This window comes from Protopterus annectens, chromosome 7.part0 (assembly GCF_019279795.1).
Source record: "Protopterus annectens isolate FY-2018-M chromosome 7.part0, PAN1.0, whole genome shotgun sequence".
In the NCBI taxonomy this organism is placed as follows: domain Eukaryota; kingdom Metazoa; phylum Chordata; order Ceratodontiformes; family Protopteridae; genus Protopterus; species Protopterus annectens.
In genome coordinates this window covers 1,372,126,038-1,372,145,869 of record NC_056739.1, presented here as the reverse complement: position 1 = coordinate 1,372,145,869, position 19,832 = coordinate 1,372,126,038, and positions in this window count along the sequence as shown.

Genomic DNA, 19,832 nt, shown 5'->3' with positions numbered 1-19,832 from the left:
TCTGGATGAAAATCCCTTAGTGATGAGGTGTGCCACATTAGAAGGATTTCCTGACTGTTGTGGCGATGTGGTTATCGAAGATGAGACCACTGTCCACCTGTGTCCCTAAGTCTGTTATCACACTTTCGGTGTTTAGTGTACTGCCACCTATGTGGTAATTCATGGGTACATGTTTTTTTTTCCCAAAGGGGATAACTATACATTTCTTAGCATTGAGCTTGAGCCCATGGCTCTGGCACCAAGCATCTGTTTCTGTAAGGCCCTTTTGTAGAGTATCCATATCATTTGGAGATTCAGTAATGGCTCCCAGTTTGAAGTCATCTGCGAACTTTGTTAGCCAGAGTCCCTTAGTATTGGCCTGTACTTCAGAGAAGTAGATGCCAAACAAGAGTGGTCCCAGGACTGAACCCTGAGGTACTCCACTTGTCACTTGTCTGGAGCTGGATTTGGAGTCAGCTACTTTTACAGTGTGGGTTCTGTCAGTAAGCCAGTTGGCAACCCATCGAGTGATGTAGGGATTAATGCCCAGCTTAGTAAGTTTATCTATGATTCCAGAGGGGGAGGTGGTGTCAAAGGCCTTGACGAGGTCCGGATAGGCTATGTGGACTGCCTTACCCTTGTCCACGGCTCTGGAGACTGATTCGAAGAAGTCAATCAGGTTCAGGAGACAAGATTGGCCCTTCATGAACCCAAACTGGGTGGGGTCCAGTGTTTGAAGGTTGCCAATGTCTTTGTTTATAAGTTCCATGATAATACGTTCCATGGCCTTGCAGATCAGGCTCGTCAGACTGATGAGGTGGTAGTTCGCGGGAACCAAGTTGGATCCCCCCTTGTGGAGTGGGATTAACTGTAGCTGTGTGACACTCAGTGGACACGAAGCCTGAGGTGAGGCTATGATTAAACATGACACTTAGGTGAGGTGCCAGTTCATTTTGTAGTTCATGTAGTATACAGCCCTGGATGTCATCTGGTCCCATGGATGCTGTATTCTTAGCTTTGGAGAGTGCATTTTTTACCTGTGTGGCCGTTATTACCAGTATTTGGCAAACTTCCGGTATTGAGATGGGCCATTTAGGGGATGAGAGGGGGATGAAGTTGGCACTGAATCGATCTGCCGGGATATTGGCAATATCCTGGGATCAGTATATTTAATGCCATTCTGTTGTAGCTCAGAGCAGATCTGAGCATTGCCATTTAGATTCTTGACATAGTTATAGAATGCCTTGTGGTTGTCTTTGGAATCTTTGACAATTTTATTTTCATAACTAGCTTTGGAGGATTTTATGAGGGATCTCAACTTTTTACTGAGGCTGGTAAGGGAGTTTTTTGCATCTTGGGATTTTCCTTTTTTCTGCAACAGTTTCTTCCTTTTGTTGTAAAGTTTGTTTATGGCAGGGGACCATCAGATTGGCTTCATTTTTTTGGAGGAGAGCATCTTGGTTCTATTTGGGATGGCACAATTCATGCATGAGTGGATGTGCTCGTACAGTGCTTTAGTGTAGGACTCAGCAATTGAACTTTCAATTGCCGTTTGTATGGGTGTCCTGAAGTTTGTCACTTCTGACTTGAGTAGCATGAAGTTGGCCTTGGAGAAGTTTTTTACAGAGGTTTCCTTACTGGGGGGTGGGGGTGGGATGTAGATGTTAAGGGTGATTAGCTTATGGTCTGACCTGACCAACGAGGGGGTGACCATAGGTGTGGAACATCAATTTCCCATGTTGGTAATGACCAGGTCTAGGATATTGGAGCCCCTGGTGGGACAATGGATTAGTTGATCCAGGGCGTTAGAATTTATGAATTCCAAGAACCATTGGGCAAAAGTGTTGGTACACGAGTAGTTTTCCCAGTTAATGGCAGGGTAGTTGAAGTCACCCAGTATTAGGGTGTTTGGTTGTATCTTAATATTTTCCAGTATGTTTAGAAAGGTGTAGTGAGAATCTTGGGACATGGTGGGGGATCTGTAGCAAGCTACAATTTGGATTGCAGTCTTACCTAGTGTTAGTTGCACCTGGAGAATTACAGATGTATTGTATTGGGCAACTAGCCTGGTGGTGTGAATATCCTTGGTGAATATGGACACTCCTTCACCTTTAGTGTTTCGATCATGGTTTGGTGGCCAAAAAGTGTGGTAAGAGCTGTAGCCTGGTATTGCAGGGGTACTCTCTGGAGCCTTGAACCAGGTCTCAGTTAATGCAAAGATAACGATGTTCTCCATTTTTAGGAGTGCTTCGAGAGAGTGCGTTTTGAGGTTTAGACTTCTAGCATTGAGTAGCATTACCTTCAGATTTTGCATGCTTGTACCTGTTATGGTGGTAGTTTTGTCCTTTGAACTTTGCCTAAAAAAGGCAATATAGGGGTGGCAAGAGCCTTAGCCAGTAACCTGAATCCCAGGGGCGACAGGTGCAGACCATCTCTGGCAAAGCATCGTGGTCTGTCGATCATGTCTTCCCAGGCAGACAGATACTGGATCCCCTTTGAATGACACCAGAAGCTTAGCCAATTGTTGAAGTCAATCATTTTGTCCTTATACTGTGGTATCATTCTGGGCGAAGGCAGGATACTACTCAGGGCTAGGGTCATACCTGCCTGGGTCACATGATCCAAGAGCTCTTCCATGTCACTTTTCATGTAATCCAGGGAGGAACGTCTCAAGTCATTCACTCTAACATGGACAATGACAGAGTCATTTTTGTACTTGTTGTGGAGTGACTTGAGTGCATGTGTTATGTGACGGATCCTGGCACCTGACAGGGGACTGCAATTTTCTCCTTGTTCAGCCTGGTGAGTGGGACATCAGTGTGCCTGACTATAGAGTTACCTATGACTAAAGTGTTAGGTACATTGTCTTGCCTTAGGGGCTGTTGCTGGGTGGCACATTGGTGTTGTGAGCTACCTGACACTTTGGTTGTGATTTGTGTTTGTTTGCGTTTTAACTTCGGAGGTCCTTGTTGCTTGGGCAGGTTACAGTTAAGGGTCTCCGCATATGTAGATTTAGTGTTGCTATGTGTGGGTGTTGGTGGTGTGGGTTTAGAAGGGCTATGTGTTGCTTGAGGTGTAGTGTGGGTGTTAACCTTCTCCTCTTGACTGTCTAGCACAGTCTTGGGTGGAGAGAGCTTTGCTTCCAGTTTGGCTGTGTAAGTGCATCTCTCACAGTTGGTAAGAGGAGAGGGTTGTCTGTGTACATGAGATAATTGCTGCATTGCCCCAGTATGGCCAAATTCACCAGGTGGACAGGAGAAATCACCGGAAGCTGACCCTTGGAAATGCCTGGTTTGGTGCTTTTTTGTGGTGCTGCGGTAGCGTTGTCGCCTCACACTAAGACTTTGTCCTGTTCGATTCTCAGCTAGATCGTCTTCTGTGTGGAGACATGCGCAAATGGGTGTACCTTCCTTGAAGGTTGTGCATCAGAGCTGGCAACTCGGCACGTAAAAATCTACTGCCAATCATTAGCGGACCGGAGTTCCGCTGTGGCGACCCCTAACCGGGAAAAAGCCGAAAGACACAACAACAACAACAGGAGCTGTTTTCCCTTACCTTAACAAGCTACTTTGCAATTATAGGATGTTTAGTGCCTATGATTAATTTCTCCTTATTAACAAGGAGAGTTGAGTGCTTGTATCAGTTTAAGGCTTCCTAGTGCTTTCCAGCAGGTATTAGAGAAAGTGCTAGTCACAGGGATGCTTAAAGGTAAGATGAAAAAAAATTGTTTATCCTAAACACTGCAGTGTGCACTAGAGAAGTTAGATGTGAAAGTAGGCAACTTAAGTTTTTCCTGACTAAAAAGTTAAGTTTTGGTGGGGAGTCACTATTTTTAAAACAGCAAAAAAAAAAAAAAAAAAAAAAAAGAAAAATTGAAAGATTGAAAGGGGGTGGTCACTTTTGTATTCTGGTACAATGGAATACACTAGGATGGCAATAAATTTAAATAGCTGGAGGGGAGGGATTTCACAAAATGATAATTGTGTGCTTACTCACACAAGCCAGTGAAATCAGAGAGGAAATGAGATATATGGTCAAATTAACATGAGAGGCAGGCATCTAGAAAGACAGTGGTATTTAAGAACAGAATAGTAACAGGGTGGGTGGGTGAGAAACAATTTCTGCCTGACTCACAAGAGTTAATGACAAGTTGATAGCTAGAGATCTAACACTATTTTTTCTCATTATAGAGATTCTCAAATAAACTCTTATGGGCCATGGTACCCAATTCATGTCTCGAGTAAAAAGTGAACCCTGCCAAAAGGTAATAAGATAATTCTGCCCACAATCAGATGTGCCACCTGTAGCTCTTAAAAACTTAATGTTTATTGCTAAAGAAAGCCACAAAACCAGGTTAAAAAATTAGGACTAATTGCTCCTTTATTTGCCCTTTGCCATGAGGGAGGTACTCAAAGCTTGAACTAGATTTCCTTCATTTTAAACTGCAGTCATCTTCAAAGCTTGATGTATATAATGAAGGAAACTTTAAAAGAGGAAAATACCGCCCCCTTTTAGACGTGCAGTTGAGCATTTTAGAGGCACAGGAAAGTTTTAAGAACAATAACATGTATACTAAAAGACCACACAGAAATGGAGCAGAAGATGCAACAAAAGATTGTAGAACATAAATGCAAAGCTGAGAGTGTACAAATAAGTCAACAAAGCACTTGTGTTCATGCCCACTTCCAAGAACGTGTTCATCACAATGTGGCAAGGACCTTTTGCTCTTACAAATAAGGTAAATGATGTAAATTGTCATATGAGATAACCTGGAAAGAATAAACCAGAACAAAACTACTACATAAATATACTGAAGTTTTGGACAGAAACTGAGGTGTCTGTAGCAAGTATGTCTGCAGAAGGAGTTAAGGTGTCCTTAGGTGTCCAGAAAAAAAAAAAAAAAAAAAAAAAACGGTTTTGCACTGTCAGTATCACCCCCAGAAAAGATTAAGGGGTTTGTACTGTAGAATAGGGATACATTTTCAGAATTTCCATGTAGGAGCAATGTAATCCAGCACAACATTGAAAAAAACATGTCAGCCGCTAGAATCCCAGTGTATAGTATTTAAAGGAGATATACAGAAAATGTTTAAACTTTGAATCAAGTCGTAGAGGAAACCCATAGTGGAATAACTGTGTTGTATTAGTTTTCAAGCCTGACAGATATATCAAGTTTTGCAGAAGCTTCAGAAAACTAAAGAGCTTCTCCAAATTTGACTTGCACCCCATGCCCAGAATGAATGAATTAGTAGAAAAGTAAGCAAGTTTCTCGCTCCTAACTAAAGGCTGTTGGCAAATTTGTTGCCAGAAATAAAGTGGAAAATGTTATCTACAAGCTAGGTTTGTTTTCCAAATACTAGTGACTCACAATAATTTGTGTGATTACTAGTGTAAGACCAGATAGATGAATTGCCGGCATATCAAAGATTTCCCCTTTCCTTATAATGTTAAGATCTCGTAGTTGATAAGTAAAAGTAGAAGGTGTATGTCAGTGTGTGTGTGTGTGTGTGTGTGTGTGTGTGTGTGTGTGTGTGGGGGGGGGGGGTGCCTTCTTGCAAAAATACTTTTATCCTGTGCCTTTTTACTCCCAAATGCTGGTCACATTCAGGAGATTTCACTCATTTCTGATTGCACTTGTTTGAGGTCATCACCTATGAGTCAAATACTTGTCAGAGAGCTGTGCTTTCCAAATCTGATGGTCTGTTCCACTATACAGTTATGCTATATGGTCCTTATTGAGCACCAGTAACATTTCAGAGGCTCCTGGACATGGTACTTAGACCCCATAAAAGATATTCAGCAGCCTGTCAGATGATGTGGACATTTTCTTCAAGAACTGGAAGAGTTAAGTGAAAGACCATCACTGGCAAGAGTTTTTAGAGACTCTAGAACAGAATTTGTTGTTAAAAAAAGGGATAATTAGTAGGGCATATAAAATATTGCATGATAATTATAAGAATCAATCAAAGGAAGTTAGAAAGGACTGGGGCGAGCGACTGGATAAGCAATTCACAAAGAAACAATGGAGGAATATATGTATGACTCCCAAGTATGCAACATAGTCTAGAAGATTCAGGATCTTTGCTTGGAAGTGTTTGAAAAGTTTTTTTTTTTTGCCCCAAGTATACTCCAAAGAATCATTCCTCGGGTAGATTGAAAATGTTGAAGGTGTGATGGCAAAGAAAGAGGTAACTGGGAACATATTTTCTAGGAGTGTAATGGATTGGCAGACTTTAAAAATTCCCCGCTGACTATTCAATCAGAAATACTGGGTGAGCAAGTCAGTGTAACTAAGGAAATCATTTTTTTGAGTTATGATACAGAATCAGAATTGCTTAGACATAGTAAGGCCTTGCTGAGTCTAGTTATGTTGGCTGCCAAAAACTCTAATACTAGAAAATGGAAGTAAATGTCTAAACCAATTTTACTAGAAGTAGTTAATTTAGTTTGTTTGTCTTTCAGCTTTTCCCGGTTATGGGTCGCCACAGCGGAACTTCGGTCCGCTAATGATTGGCAGTAGATTTTTACGTGCCGAGTTGCCGGCCCTGATGCACAACCTTCAACGAAGGTACGCCCATTCACACATGTCTCCACAGAGAAGACGCTCTAGCTGAGAATCAAGCAGGACAACGTCTTACTGTGAGGCGACAATGCTACCGCAGCGCCACCACCGCAGCATAGAAGTAGTTAATTTAGTAACATAGATAAAATAACTGGAAATGGGATCTTTAGAAAAGGGTAGGAGCAAATTACATAGAAAAAATGTGAATTGTGGGAACGGTACATGCAGAATAATGTTTTGTAAGATGAATGTGGTTTAAAATAAGGCAGGATTTGAATGAGGTATGTAGTGTTTGACTGACAGTGACTGGATTTTTATAAGTGAAGTATAATGTTTGCAACTAAAAATATGTTAATGTGGTTTGTTTTCATTTATGCAAATGTATGATTGCCTATGTTATGTCATACTTTAATAAAAATGTTTCTTGTTTAAAAAAATAAGAACTGGAAGAGTCATTGCCTTGAGGTTCAGGCCATTGTGGACTCATCTTCCAGGGTCTACAAACAACAAACCTAGCTAAGTGCAAGACTGGCATGGCAGAGACCCACTGTTTGGAAGATGTAATAGATGATGTAATAGTTGAGCTTCAGGCTGGAAAGGTAGACACAGTACAGAACTTTCCTAAAACAACTATTAAAACACAGGTTAAGGGTTTTTCTGGACTAGGAAAACTATTTTTACAAGTTTTCTGCAGTCTTTTCTCTATCGCCTGCCCCCTTGATTTGCCTAATCAAGGGTAATTTGCTACTGAATGTCAAATGAACAGAAGCCAAAAAAAAATTATTTCAGAAGTTAAAAGGACGTGTTTTGCATCTGAGATAAGAATTTGGGTAACTTTGTTTGCAGAAAAATATAGATAGGGAATGAATACTCCAGTTGCTACCTTTAATAATGATGAGTGAGTGGTATGCCTCAAGTGACTGAAAGCGAATGTTTTCAAGTAGGATCGCAAAACATTGAAATAGTATTATTTGGGCTGAAAATTTATATTAATTATAGATCATATCCCTCCTTCAGTAGTTCTAAAGGTAACAGTAGACCAACACAAACGTTCTTGGTAAGCACTGTCCCTAAAACCCGTTCATTTTAGAATTCAGCATCATCTAGGGATGTAGCCACCTGAACATGCATTGGGTTGATTTTGACCTGTAGTCATTTCTTCTGAGAACAGAGCAGCTGGTTCTTTGCTGGGGTGTCAGGTAACATGGTAGCCACACCTGGAGTACTTTAAGAGTAGTTTTTCACCAAAACTGTATTCAAGTTTAAGAGAGGCAGCTCTCTGAGGGGAAAGTGTAGGTGTTTTATCCAAGCCAACAACAGAGGCTTCATGGAAACCAACCAGAGTGGAGTGATCTGAAGATGAAGTACAGAATTTTTAGTACTGCCAGATAATGACTGAATCATGAAGGAGAAAGAAATCTCCAGGGGCTGGAAAGGAACCCCATTAAATGGAAGATATTTCTGCAAGCTGTATTAGAAGAATTGTTACCCTGTGTTTGAGAAGTTGGTCTGTGTGAGGAATGTGAATTGCTTGTGAGGTGCCGTGTGCAAAAAAGCTAGTGGGACATAAATGAGCTATGCTTTCAGTAAATACTAAACTTATTTTTGGAAAGCAATGCAATAGTTTGTAAGAAAGGCTTATCCCAAACTGTTAAAATGACTGCACATAGTACTTGGATTGTTCACTTCCTGGAAAATTGTTTATAACAAATATATATTCTGATTTATGTTGTTCCCCAAGCAAAAAAAAATGATTTTTTACTTTGTCCCTGTAAATAAACCTGTGTTTTAAAATTGCTGGTATGACTTTTGGCTTGGTTGTACTAATTCATGCTGAACAACCCTATTACTCCATGAAATAGATAGATAGATAGATAGATAGATAGATAGATAGATAGATAGATAGATAGATAGATAGTATATGATACTTTGTCATATGCACATGTAAGTAAACATGAAAAGATGGAGCAAGACTGTTCAATCTTCAAATAATCAAAGAAATGAGCAATATCTTTGCAGGGTGGTCAAGCTCAAGCTCACCTGTATCCCCGCACCCCCTGCTAATTATATATACCAACTCTGAGATCACACTACGGTGAGAACGTGGCAAATACCCCAATCCCCACTGTTTGCAGTCTTGTACAGAAAAAATATCTGGCAATCTGCAATCAGCTTTTTTCTAGACCAGCTGTACTGGCTTTTATTCTTTGCAAAAGTTGCATTATTCGACCACCTAAATGATACCTATAAAGATATATATAAATGTGTGTATGTGTGCATATATATATATATATATATATATATATATATATATATATATATATATATATATATGTATAAGATGTATGTGAACATATGTATTTTTATACAGTATTAAGTTTATAAAAACCAAAGCACCGATAAGTCAGAGGAGAACCAGGTCTTTTAGTGTAAAATTATTTAATTCACTATTCGTCAAAACGACTTCAGAAATACTGATGGAGTCATTTTGACGATTCATCAGAAATACTGATGAAGTTGTTTTGATGAATAGCGAATTAACTCATTTTACGCTAAAATACTTGGTTCTCTGATTTATCGGTGTTTTGGTTTTTATGCAGTTGGTTTGTTTACACCGTTGCTGTTTCTTCTGCTTTTGGTTTTCACAGTATTAAGTTTAGTCTAGCACTGGACCATGTAAGCTGTAGTGTTTTATTATGTAGCAGAAACAATCTCTTCTAATTAGTGAGTACATGACGATCTTTTAGGTATATTGCTATGAACTAGTATTCCTGGGTTCATGTATTTGATTTAATGAAATCCAGCAGTATCAAGAGAAAGAAGAAATGCTCCAGAGTGCACCAGTTTGTCAGTGTTATAAATGACCTTAGCTTTGCCTGAATTGTGTTTAAAACTGTGCCTTATTTTCACATCTTTCACTGCTGTGCTATTTCATAGACCTACCATTTGCTTTGTGAAATAAGCTTGTCTAACATTACTGCCTAGGTGTACTTGTTTGTCTTCTGCTTGGATTGGATCTAGTCTCTCTCTTTCTTCTATAGTCAGGAGTTGTGGAAGTACACATACTATGCCAGGTGCAACCTCCCCAGCGAACCATAGAGAGAATGCAGTACATCTTCTGTCATGCTGTCAGAATCCCCAACAGCGTACCCAATTTGGTACAAGCTGCTAGACTGTGCTAGGCCTTGGTCTTGCAACTTGAGCCCTTAAAAGCTGTACTTGCTACAGAAACAATGAGCGCTGGCCCTTAAAAGCTGTACTTGCTACAGAAACAATGAGCGCTGGAAGGTGCTCGTTGCCCAATGTACCACATGGTGCGTTAACGGGAAAGAGAGAAAGCTACATTGTGCAAGTTGCCATGATCATTTCCATATTAGGCATCTTTTTTGCAGGACTAATAATCCTGCAGTCCAGCAGTTTACTTTGTGGTTCTTTTTGTGTATTTGCTGAGTTTGCTGAGGGATACATCTTATATATATAGCAGTTCCTGGTTTGGACAAGTTCTTACAGTAATGTGATACTGCAACAGGATAACCCTTTATTGAGTGAATGGATTGCATGCTTAATGCGGCTGCTTAAATATTCTTCATTAATTTTATTGCTTATATATTTTTTTCTTGGTACTGCTGTTTTTTTTTTTTCTTTTGGTACTGTACTATGGCTTTACTTAACTTATTATATAGTCACATCTCTGCAGCACTTGTAATAATTTCTGTAAATGAGTATATGTTTATGTTTTTTCCAGTTTGTAAACTTTCAGAAGTTGTTGATTTCTGCATTAGTTTGCATTTCTGTCCTCTTCTGTTTCTGAATTTTATGAGATAAATGAAAGCCAGCTTTTTGTACAACACAGCCTCCACTACACTGGAGTACCAGCAGCTCTGGTCAGAAATGACAAGGCCCTGTTGTTCTGTGAAGTAGCTACACTGGGATGTCATAAGCAGAAGACTTGTTACTTCTACAGAGCTAGAATCCTGAGTATGAACCCATGAGGACAATGCTCTTCTGAAGTTACTTCGAATACTTTAGGATAACTTTTCATAAATATAGACAATTAAAACCGAATATGTGCTTTGATCAAGTTATCATTTTGCTTTATGTATAGTGAATATGTGGCTGGATTACAGTAGCATAAGTGACATTTAAAATATACTTTATTGATGGCATTTGTTGCTTTTATTTTGCATGGTTTATTTTCTGTCATTGCTGATCTATTTACCAAAACATAGATATGATACATAAAATCATGCCATAAAGTCTGCACATGAAGATCCTTTGAAAAACTGTGCTGTATACAAGTGTTAGTAAGCATACATGTTTCAGGTTTTTATAAATAAGAGGGTTGTATCTTTGCTGTATTGAAGCTGTGGTGGTGCAGCGGTAGCGTTGTCCCCTCACAGCAAGAGGTTCTCCTGTTCGATTCTCAGCTGGAGCGCCTTCTGTGTGGAGTCTGCATGTCCTTTCCGTGGTTGAGTAGCGTTCGAAAGACATGCATGAATGGGCGTGCCTTAGTTGAAAGTTGGGCGTCGAGCTGGCACCTCGGCACTGTAAAAATCTACTGCCAGTCATTAGCGGACTGGAGTTCGACCCCTAACCGGGAAAAGCCAAAAGAAAAACAATATCTTTGCTGTATTGAAAAAGGAGCAGAGAACCATTTGCTATTGTTCAGAAAAGACATACTGTTGATGGAAGTGCCCTGAGGTTAAGAGCTTTTATCTTCTTAAATGAGAACTTGAAAAAAATCTGGCTACATTACAGCTATTTGCATGCTACATTATGTTGATTCTAATCTCAGGTATGGCATTTTTCAGGTCTTTAACATTCTGACAGTAGCGTATACCACAAAATGACTTGCTGAAATTGTTATTAAAACATGATCTCCACTTTTACAGTCTGATATGCAGAAATACATTGTTCTTTCATTTCAGTGGACAGGCTGCACTTAGTTGACAGTTTGCACTTATTTATCTTGTGTTCTGTGTAATAATCCTACACAGCTAGACATAGTCTTTCTGTATTACCGCACTAAAGAAATATAGTCATGAATGATTAGAATGTGTTTTCAAGTTTGTTATATAATATCTGTGTAGTAAGAAATTGAAATTAAATGAGGTTAGGTAAGTAAAATCGTTTTACAATAAATTAAAATAGTTGAGTCACATTGGATGGGGAATAACTTGCATATTGTTCAACTAATAGTTAAGTGCTTGTCATTTTTACTAAGTAGATGCTTGCTGTCAGCATACAGTTAAAGGCTGACTGTTCTCCTCTGACGACTTTTGCTGTGGCTGAATTTCAAGTGTTTTAAAACAGAGGTAACATTCTTTTCAGACAGAACTCCCTGAAGGATAAATTGCAAACATTTTCAACAGCTGTTCATTTTTCTGCACACAGTGTAGAATTTGTCCACTTGCGTGCCATGAAGTCATGCATTAAAGGAACTGTATTGCCATTTCTTCCATGACAGTAACAGACTGCTTAAAAATGCAAGCCTTAGTGAAGTGAGAATTTCTTTTAATGTTTCAAGAAGTTCATGAGAAAAAGTAAGGTATTATATAAAGTTTCTCCTGTATAGCAATGTTTCCATGTTTCCTTTCAGTATTATGGGCTAAGTTTGTAATATCTAGAATATGACCCCAAGTCAGTATTTTAAGCAAATTGGTTAACTGTGGACCTGTATCTCCACAGGCAGAAAACTATAGTTGTAAATTTACAAGCTTGCCTTTCTTTCTTGGGTGCATCTTGCTACAGTTACATTTCAGACTTGTTTTCAAACAGAAGAGACATTCCTTTTAAGTAGCCCTTTTTGAAAAGTAAATTGCAGGCTGTTTTACTATTTGCTTTTAAGCTACATATTGTAACCTTATGCACCTGCATGCTTTGAAGAAGATAATGCGCTTAATTCATTTTACTCTACTTTATCCTTCCTTGTCTCATCTTGTCATCCTCTTACTTGCTGCCTCTCATTCATCCTACTTCTCCCTTCTCTTTGCATCTCTCTCACATTTCTTTTCCTTTTTACTATTGTTTCTGCATGCCTCTGTCACCTCTTCTCTGTCCTCTCCCCATGGTATCCTTTATTGAAACTAGTCTGACTTACCACTTCTAATGTCGTCGTACCGCCTTATATAATGATATGCTGCTATCCCTGTAGCATAAATCATGTCAGTCATTATGGCTACATCTTATCAATAAAGTTCTACTCGCCATAATTCCATTTTTGCATCCATGTTATGATATCATTAACTGCTTCTTCAACAAAATGTTGCATCATATTATTGCATCTGTAGGTATGTGTGCGTATGTATATATTAGCATATCCTTTTATCTGATAATGTTTCTTATGTAATTCTGTTCACCTGGGCTATGCCTGCAAATGGTCCATTGAGATCAGTGCACTGCCTAGGTAAACAAGTATAAATAAAATAAATAAATGTTGTTGTCTTTCGGCTTTTCCCGGTTAGGGGTCGCCACAGCGGAACACCGGTCCGCTAATGATTGGCAGTAGATTTTCACGAACGCCGAGGTGCCAGCTCGACGTGCAACCTTCAATGAAGGCACGCCCATTTACGCATGTCTTTCGAACGCCCACCCGACAATGGGGAGGACATGCAGACTCCACACGGAAGGCACTCCCTGCACTCCAGCCGAGAATCGAACGGGAGAACCTCTTGCTGTGAGGCAACAACGCTGCTGCTGCACCACCACGGAAGTCATAAATAAAATAAATAAACACATCAGGAGTCTAGAATCACTACTGAACTGTGAACTTTCCTGTCTGGTGGGTGGGAATGAACCTACAGTCTCTTGATTGTAACTACACAACTTGTAGACCGATTCAGATTGTATTAATGAATTTATTTATAAATAAAATAAATAAATTCATTAATACAATCTGAATGGGTCTACAAGTTGTCTAGTTACAATCAAGAGGCTGTAGGTTCATTCCCACCCACCAGACAGGAAAGTTCATAGTCCAGTAGTGATTCTAGACTCCTGATGTGTTGTCTTTCAGACAGAATGTTAAAGCAGAGTCCCACCTGTAACATTTCATGAGGATGGCATTTCACTTTTACAAAGAATAAGGGAATGTACCCCAGTGTTCTGATTCAGTCATGTACTGAGTACTCTACGCACCAACCCAGAGTATGACTAAGAGGGATTTAGACTTGATCCATCTGCTCATCATGTTAATAGATAAGTACATGTTATTCATGGTAATAACAGATTGCTTGAATATAAAGAACATATGTATCTTGGCAAGTGTACAGTACCTGGGACAGTTATGATCCAGCTTTTTACCCTGTGCAGAAAGCTAATCAGCATAGATGTGGTCTGTGTCTCATCAAAACTGTTTAAAGGAATAGTTGGGCTTGCTATAAAATAAATAAGGGGGTGACCTGGGAGCACTTTCTAGTTAAATATGTTGCTCAGAGTCACACAGCAGGAAAATGGTGGTTGAAAGAATCAAACCCAGTTCCCTGAGCTACAGGAGACAGATTGTTAACAGCTCAGATCCTTAATGCCAACTGCTAGACAAAAGCTATAAACAGTCCATTTGAAAAACTGAAGCTGCTTTAGATGTATGTCATACTTACTGACAGAGGAGTGGCCGGTCCCAATGTAAATGGAAGAGCAGAGACCAGTGGCTAGAGGGAAACTCTTAATTTGTTCATTTGCAACATTAGATTTTATTCCGAGCATGTTGTCACCTGTAAGCGTTACATAGATGATTTAATTTTTATATGCAAGGGTGACATGGAAGAGTTTGATGGGTTTATGGAAGAGCTGTATAAAAATGCATATGGTTTAAAATTTATTTATAACACACAGAGGGAGGTGGTGCAGTTTCTTAACATTTAATTTTTTGTTGGAAGAAATAATCAGGTGCATTTTTGGCCATTTTAAAAAAAAAGTCCACAAATAACTTTCTTTGTGCTAGCAGTATGCATCCTCCACATATGTTAAGTTCTTTGCCTTATGGGGAGTTTAAATGTATTTTTAATATGTCAGATAAATTGCAGTTAAATATTGAGTTTAGCAAAGTTAAGAATAAGTTATTAAGTAGAGGTTATTCTTTGGATGTGTTATAAAGGCTGACATGAAGGTAAGGGAAGGTGCTACAGTGGGAAATGTGCAAGAATGGGCATGGGACCATAGCGACGAAGTGTGGGCAGATAGGAGAGTGGAACAAGATAGTGAAGAAAAAATCTTTTTTGTTAACAGATTTTCCCCCTTCTCGAAAATTTGGAGGGAATCGGTCATCAGTCTCTGGCCTGTCATTGGTCAGGATGATATATTGAATAAAATCCTTCCTAAGAAGGTTACTTTTTCATATAGAAGATTTTGTAATCCAAGGTAAATTCTAAAGTTAAGAAAATTTCAGGTGGATGGAACCAATTTGGGTTCATTCCCTTGTGGGAGATGTAAGGTATGGGTTAGGATAAAAAATCTGAATGGCAGCGGTATTAATGGTAGAAATTACAGAGCTGTTGATTGTTTTGACTGTTGTTCATGTGGTGTGGTATACATTATAGGTTGTGGATGTACACCCACTAAATGGTATGTGGGGCAAACTAAAAGAATGGTTAAGAAGCAGATATTGGAACATCTGGCACTGTCTCTGTCTAAAACACCTAAACTGGCTTGAATTACCCCACCAGCTTCTTCTCTCTCAGCTCCAGATCTTCCATTCTGTCCTTTACCAGCCTTCCTACTGCCTGGCACTATCACCTCTCATCTCCCAATATTCTCCCTCCAAACCTCTCCGAAGCGCTAGCCAAGACCTACTACAAATCTACAAACCCAAGTCTAAATTTGGACAAAACATGCACAGCTATCACCCCACTATTGCCTGGAATAGGTTTGCATTAGAAATCAGGACCCTTACACATGCTAAACAACTTAAGACAGCCACCAAAGAGCACTTTAAAAGTCACTGGTCCTGCCACTGCACTCTCCCTCCTTAGCATCCCCTACTTCTCTTACCTTAATCTACGTTCTGCCCTTAACTCACTCTTCTCACTAGCTCTCTCTAATCTTCCTTGACTAGTCTTTCTACTGTCTTCTAAAATCTATTAAGAAAATCACCTCTATTGTAATTGTCGCGCCTTATGTTTGTAACCACTTACCCCAAAAACTACACTCATCTTAATGACATATTTCTTTTTATACATCTTGAAATAGTTATGCTATACTCCTGATTATTGACACTGTATAACATTGTAGTGCTACTTAGTGCCTTATAATAATCCTGTAATATTGCTGTTTAATGCTAATTTATAATGAAAATTGTATAATATGTTGGAGCTTTTCTCCCCGGGCCTCCACTGAAAAAGGGCTCTTCAGCTCAGTCGGACAATCCCAGTCAACAAATGTAAAATAAAATAAATAAATAAATAAATATCAGGAATGTTAACTTAGCTAGTCTGGTGGCCCAACACTTTCATTTTGCACAGGCAGGTTATGATAGCAGTTTTTTCTTTAGTGTTTTAGCTAAGCCTTATGATAATCAAGGGAGTCATTTTATACAGAAATTACTGTAAATGGAAACTAACTTTATAATCATTTTTAAGACTTTACAACTAAATGGATTAAATTAGGAAAAGAATCTTAATTTATCATTTATGTTATTTGGGATTCATTATTATATTGTTTACTCAATTTGAATATAAAATGTATTTAAATAATGTTGTGCACATTCATTTGTAATTATGAGGAAGGGTTGTGTATTATTTTTTGGGGCGGGTGATGTGAAACACTGAAGTATTTTATCTGAAGCACTTTAATTGTGAGCACTTTAATAAGATGAGTATGAGGGTTAATTTATTTGCATATAAAAAGACTGCATGTATGGTGTGGATTTATTCCCTTGAAAGCATTGGTCAAGGTACCAAGAAACACAAGTAAATGGTTATTTTCCAGTCCATTCTGATCTGGTTCTGTTGTGTTTTTTGGAAACCCCTAAGAGTCAACCCAATGGTCAGGGACTTGGGGACACGCATACACACATAGACAGTAATCTAGTCTTTGACTATCACATGTCTATAGTAGTGAAGAAGTCATTCTATGCTGTGCAACCTTTAAACAAAGGTATGACATCTAGGTCCAAGCAGGTCATTGTTCTATCCTATTCAGCTTTCATCAGACCTATCACTGAGTACAACACCGCTTTTAATATGTCAAATAAAATTCGGCTGGATGATAACATTAACTTTAATCGGGACGATAAAAACATCAATAACTAAGCACTTTCATCCAAGTGTTAATGCTGAAACAATTGTAAGACAGTCTAAATACCAATTGAAGTACAAAACAGCCAGTCAAGAACACTTCTACAGGAATAAGAACACTGGATGTAGATTTAAAGGAACACACACCCTAAGAATTGAGTGAATAAGAACATTGTCATACTACCTAGATAGGAGCCACAATAATCTTAAAAATGATCAAGATATAAATATAAACAATCACTACCTGCAAATATGATAAAATTACAAGACATTTTCTTGACTTTAAGGCACTCATAATAGAAACATTGTCATTCAAACCAGGGGGAGCAGTGGCATTCAGCCTTAAATGCCAAAATAATTTGTTGTATTCTAATAACATATCTTATGTCTCCCCCAGTGTCCCTTATGTTCACCTTATCAATAATGAAAAAACAAACTTCTTGAAAGAACCACACTGTGGTCAACAAAGGACTCTGGTTGACTAAGTATGCAGATGAGTACAAGCTAGGAGCGGTCATTGAATCTCCAAATGACTTAGCCATCTTGCAGGAAGGTTTGTCCCAAGTAAATAGTTGGTGCCAAAATCATGGACTGAAACTAAATGCCAAAAAATGCATTATTGTTTACTTTGGGAAGTCATCTACCCCAGGTACTACCACATTGTCAGTACACCCTACAAGTTGAAGCAGTTGTTTGTGGTTTGGGAGCTTATAGGGAGAGTGACCTAACTTTTTACCAACATGTGTCCATTGTTGTAAGAAAGTCATTTTGTACTGCACAGCTTATAAACGAAAGAATTGTGTCTAGATCTGGGGATGTCATTGTCTCCCTTTACTCAGCCCTCATTAGGCCAGTCATTGCATATAATGTCCCCTTTGGCATGTATCTGTCCAGGCACATGCAACAAATGGAATGCCCATGGCATAGGATATGTTAGTAAAAGAATACAAGGCCTAAAGAACATGCCATGCATGGACTGACTCAAAGCCCTGTCACTATACTCAATATCCTACAGACTGCTAAGAGGTGACTTTTGTCTGGCATGCAAGGCACCCAATACTGATGGATTTACTGCATATCAGCAAGTCAAATGGCATCATAATACTCGGTCTAAGGATCTAAACTTCTTCTGCAACATCATTAGATCAGTTTAGAAGGACGGGAGTATGTTGCAGCTCTGGAACAGACATGCTATCCACATAAAACATAGTTCATCCCTGAAGATAATTGGAGGGAATCTATGCATAGGATAAAGCATTTAAGAGCTGCCTCTGCCCATTAATAAGTAGTACAGGGGGCAGTCCTTGGGTACATTTTCTGTTTCCCATACATAGATCTAAGATAACAGATAAATAGATCATAAAGTATTTTTGATTTCCAGCAAGCCCCGCAAACCGTTATATACCAACTGCATGGTCACATCAAATAGAAAAAGGGAGAAATCTCCCGAAACAAGTGAATCACTTCCTTATTATTTACATCCCTGCCAGACTAATAATTAGTAACCTTCTTTAAAAAAACACTAACACCGCAATGGAAAATGGTTCTGATTTCAGTGACTTTAAACACAAATTCCTTAAATTCCAGAGTGAGCTGTCTAAATTTACTTGCAATGTCACCACTTCCCATGAAGCTTAAGCTGCTTTATCATCTGAACTCTTCCCCCACATACAAAGTGTGCAAATCCAGCAGTGCCCCTTAGAACCAAATATAAGTGGTCTACTGCTGTAAATAAGCTCTTAAAATGTTAAAATTCCATTACAAATCATCCCACATTAATCATCATCATCACCAACCTTTTTTTCCCATATTTGTACATGGGGTCAGGTTGTATCAACCGTTGCCATCTCTCTCAATATAATGCCAGTCTCCCACCTTTTTTAATAGTCATGCCTGACTGTTGCAGGTCTTCTTTCACACAGTCCTTCCACCTCTTTGCTGGACACCCTCATTTCCTCTTGCCTTCTTCCTGCCTGTCCCAAATCTTCTTTACAAGATTGACTTCTTCTTTTCTGTTCATGTGCCCACACCACCATAATCTGTTCTCTTTGACTTTTTCTTCAGTTAGAGCTACTTTGGCTTCTCCTCTGATGTCCTCTTTTATATGTCTGTCTCTCTCATAGTGTGCATCCTACCAACCATCTCAGGCACTTCATCTGCCTCATCTCTTACTTTCTAAGGTGCTCTGCCTTTATTGCCCAATTTTCTGTATCATACAGTAGTACTGGTCACACCACTGGTTTATACGTCTTACTTGTAAGCTGCTTTGGTATTCTTCTGTCATACGCTACATCTGACACTCTGTGCCAGTTGGCTGCAGACACTCTGATTCTAGTTTTGACTTCATCATTTAGACTTCCCTTCTCCTCAATGACCCCTGCCAGATACTTGAAGCTGTTAACGTGTTCCACAATTTTCCCTTCTATTTCAGTTCTCATTTTCTTCTGATTTCCTCTATTTGCTGCCATTATAATTGTCTTCCCAATACTCAGCTTTGTCCCATGTGCTTTATCTTTTGTGTTCCATTCCAGTATACTTTGCTGAAGTTCTTGATCGGAGTTGATCAGCATTCACAAATGATGTTAATATCCTACAGAAAGACATGATGCAGACTACTGATTAGTGTCAGAGCCATGGCCTCAACCTGAATGCAAAGATGTACATAATAATACCCTTTGGGAAATCAAATACTCCTGCAAATTGCAACATTGATAGCACTCCCTAAGAGTGGACCCAGTGGTGAGAGATCTGAGTGCTTGGGTAAATAGTAATCTGAACTTTGACTACAATGTGTCTGCAGTGATGATGAAATCCTTGTGTGTGGTTCAGCTTATAAGTAAGGGCATGGCATCCAGATCTAAGGATGTCATAGTACCACTGTACTCAGCTCTCATCAGACCAGTAATCAAGTACAGTGCACCCATTGGCATGTACCTCACCAAGCACCTGTAACAGAGGATACATCTTTAGTGTTTTTTACTAAAAAAATACAGGGTACAGCCACCATGTCATATGCAGAATGATTAAAAGGCCTATCACTTGATTTAGTGTACTTCTGA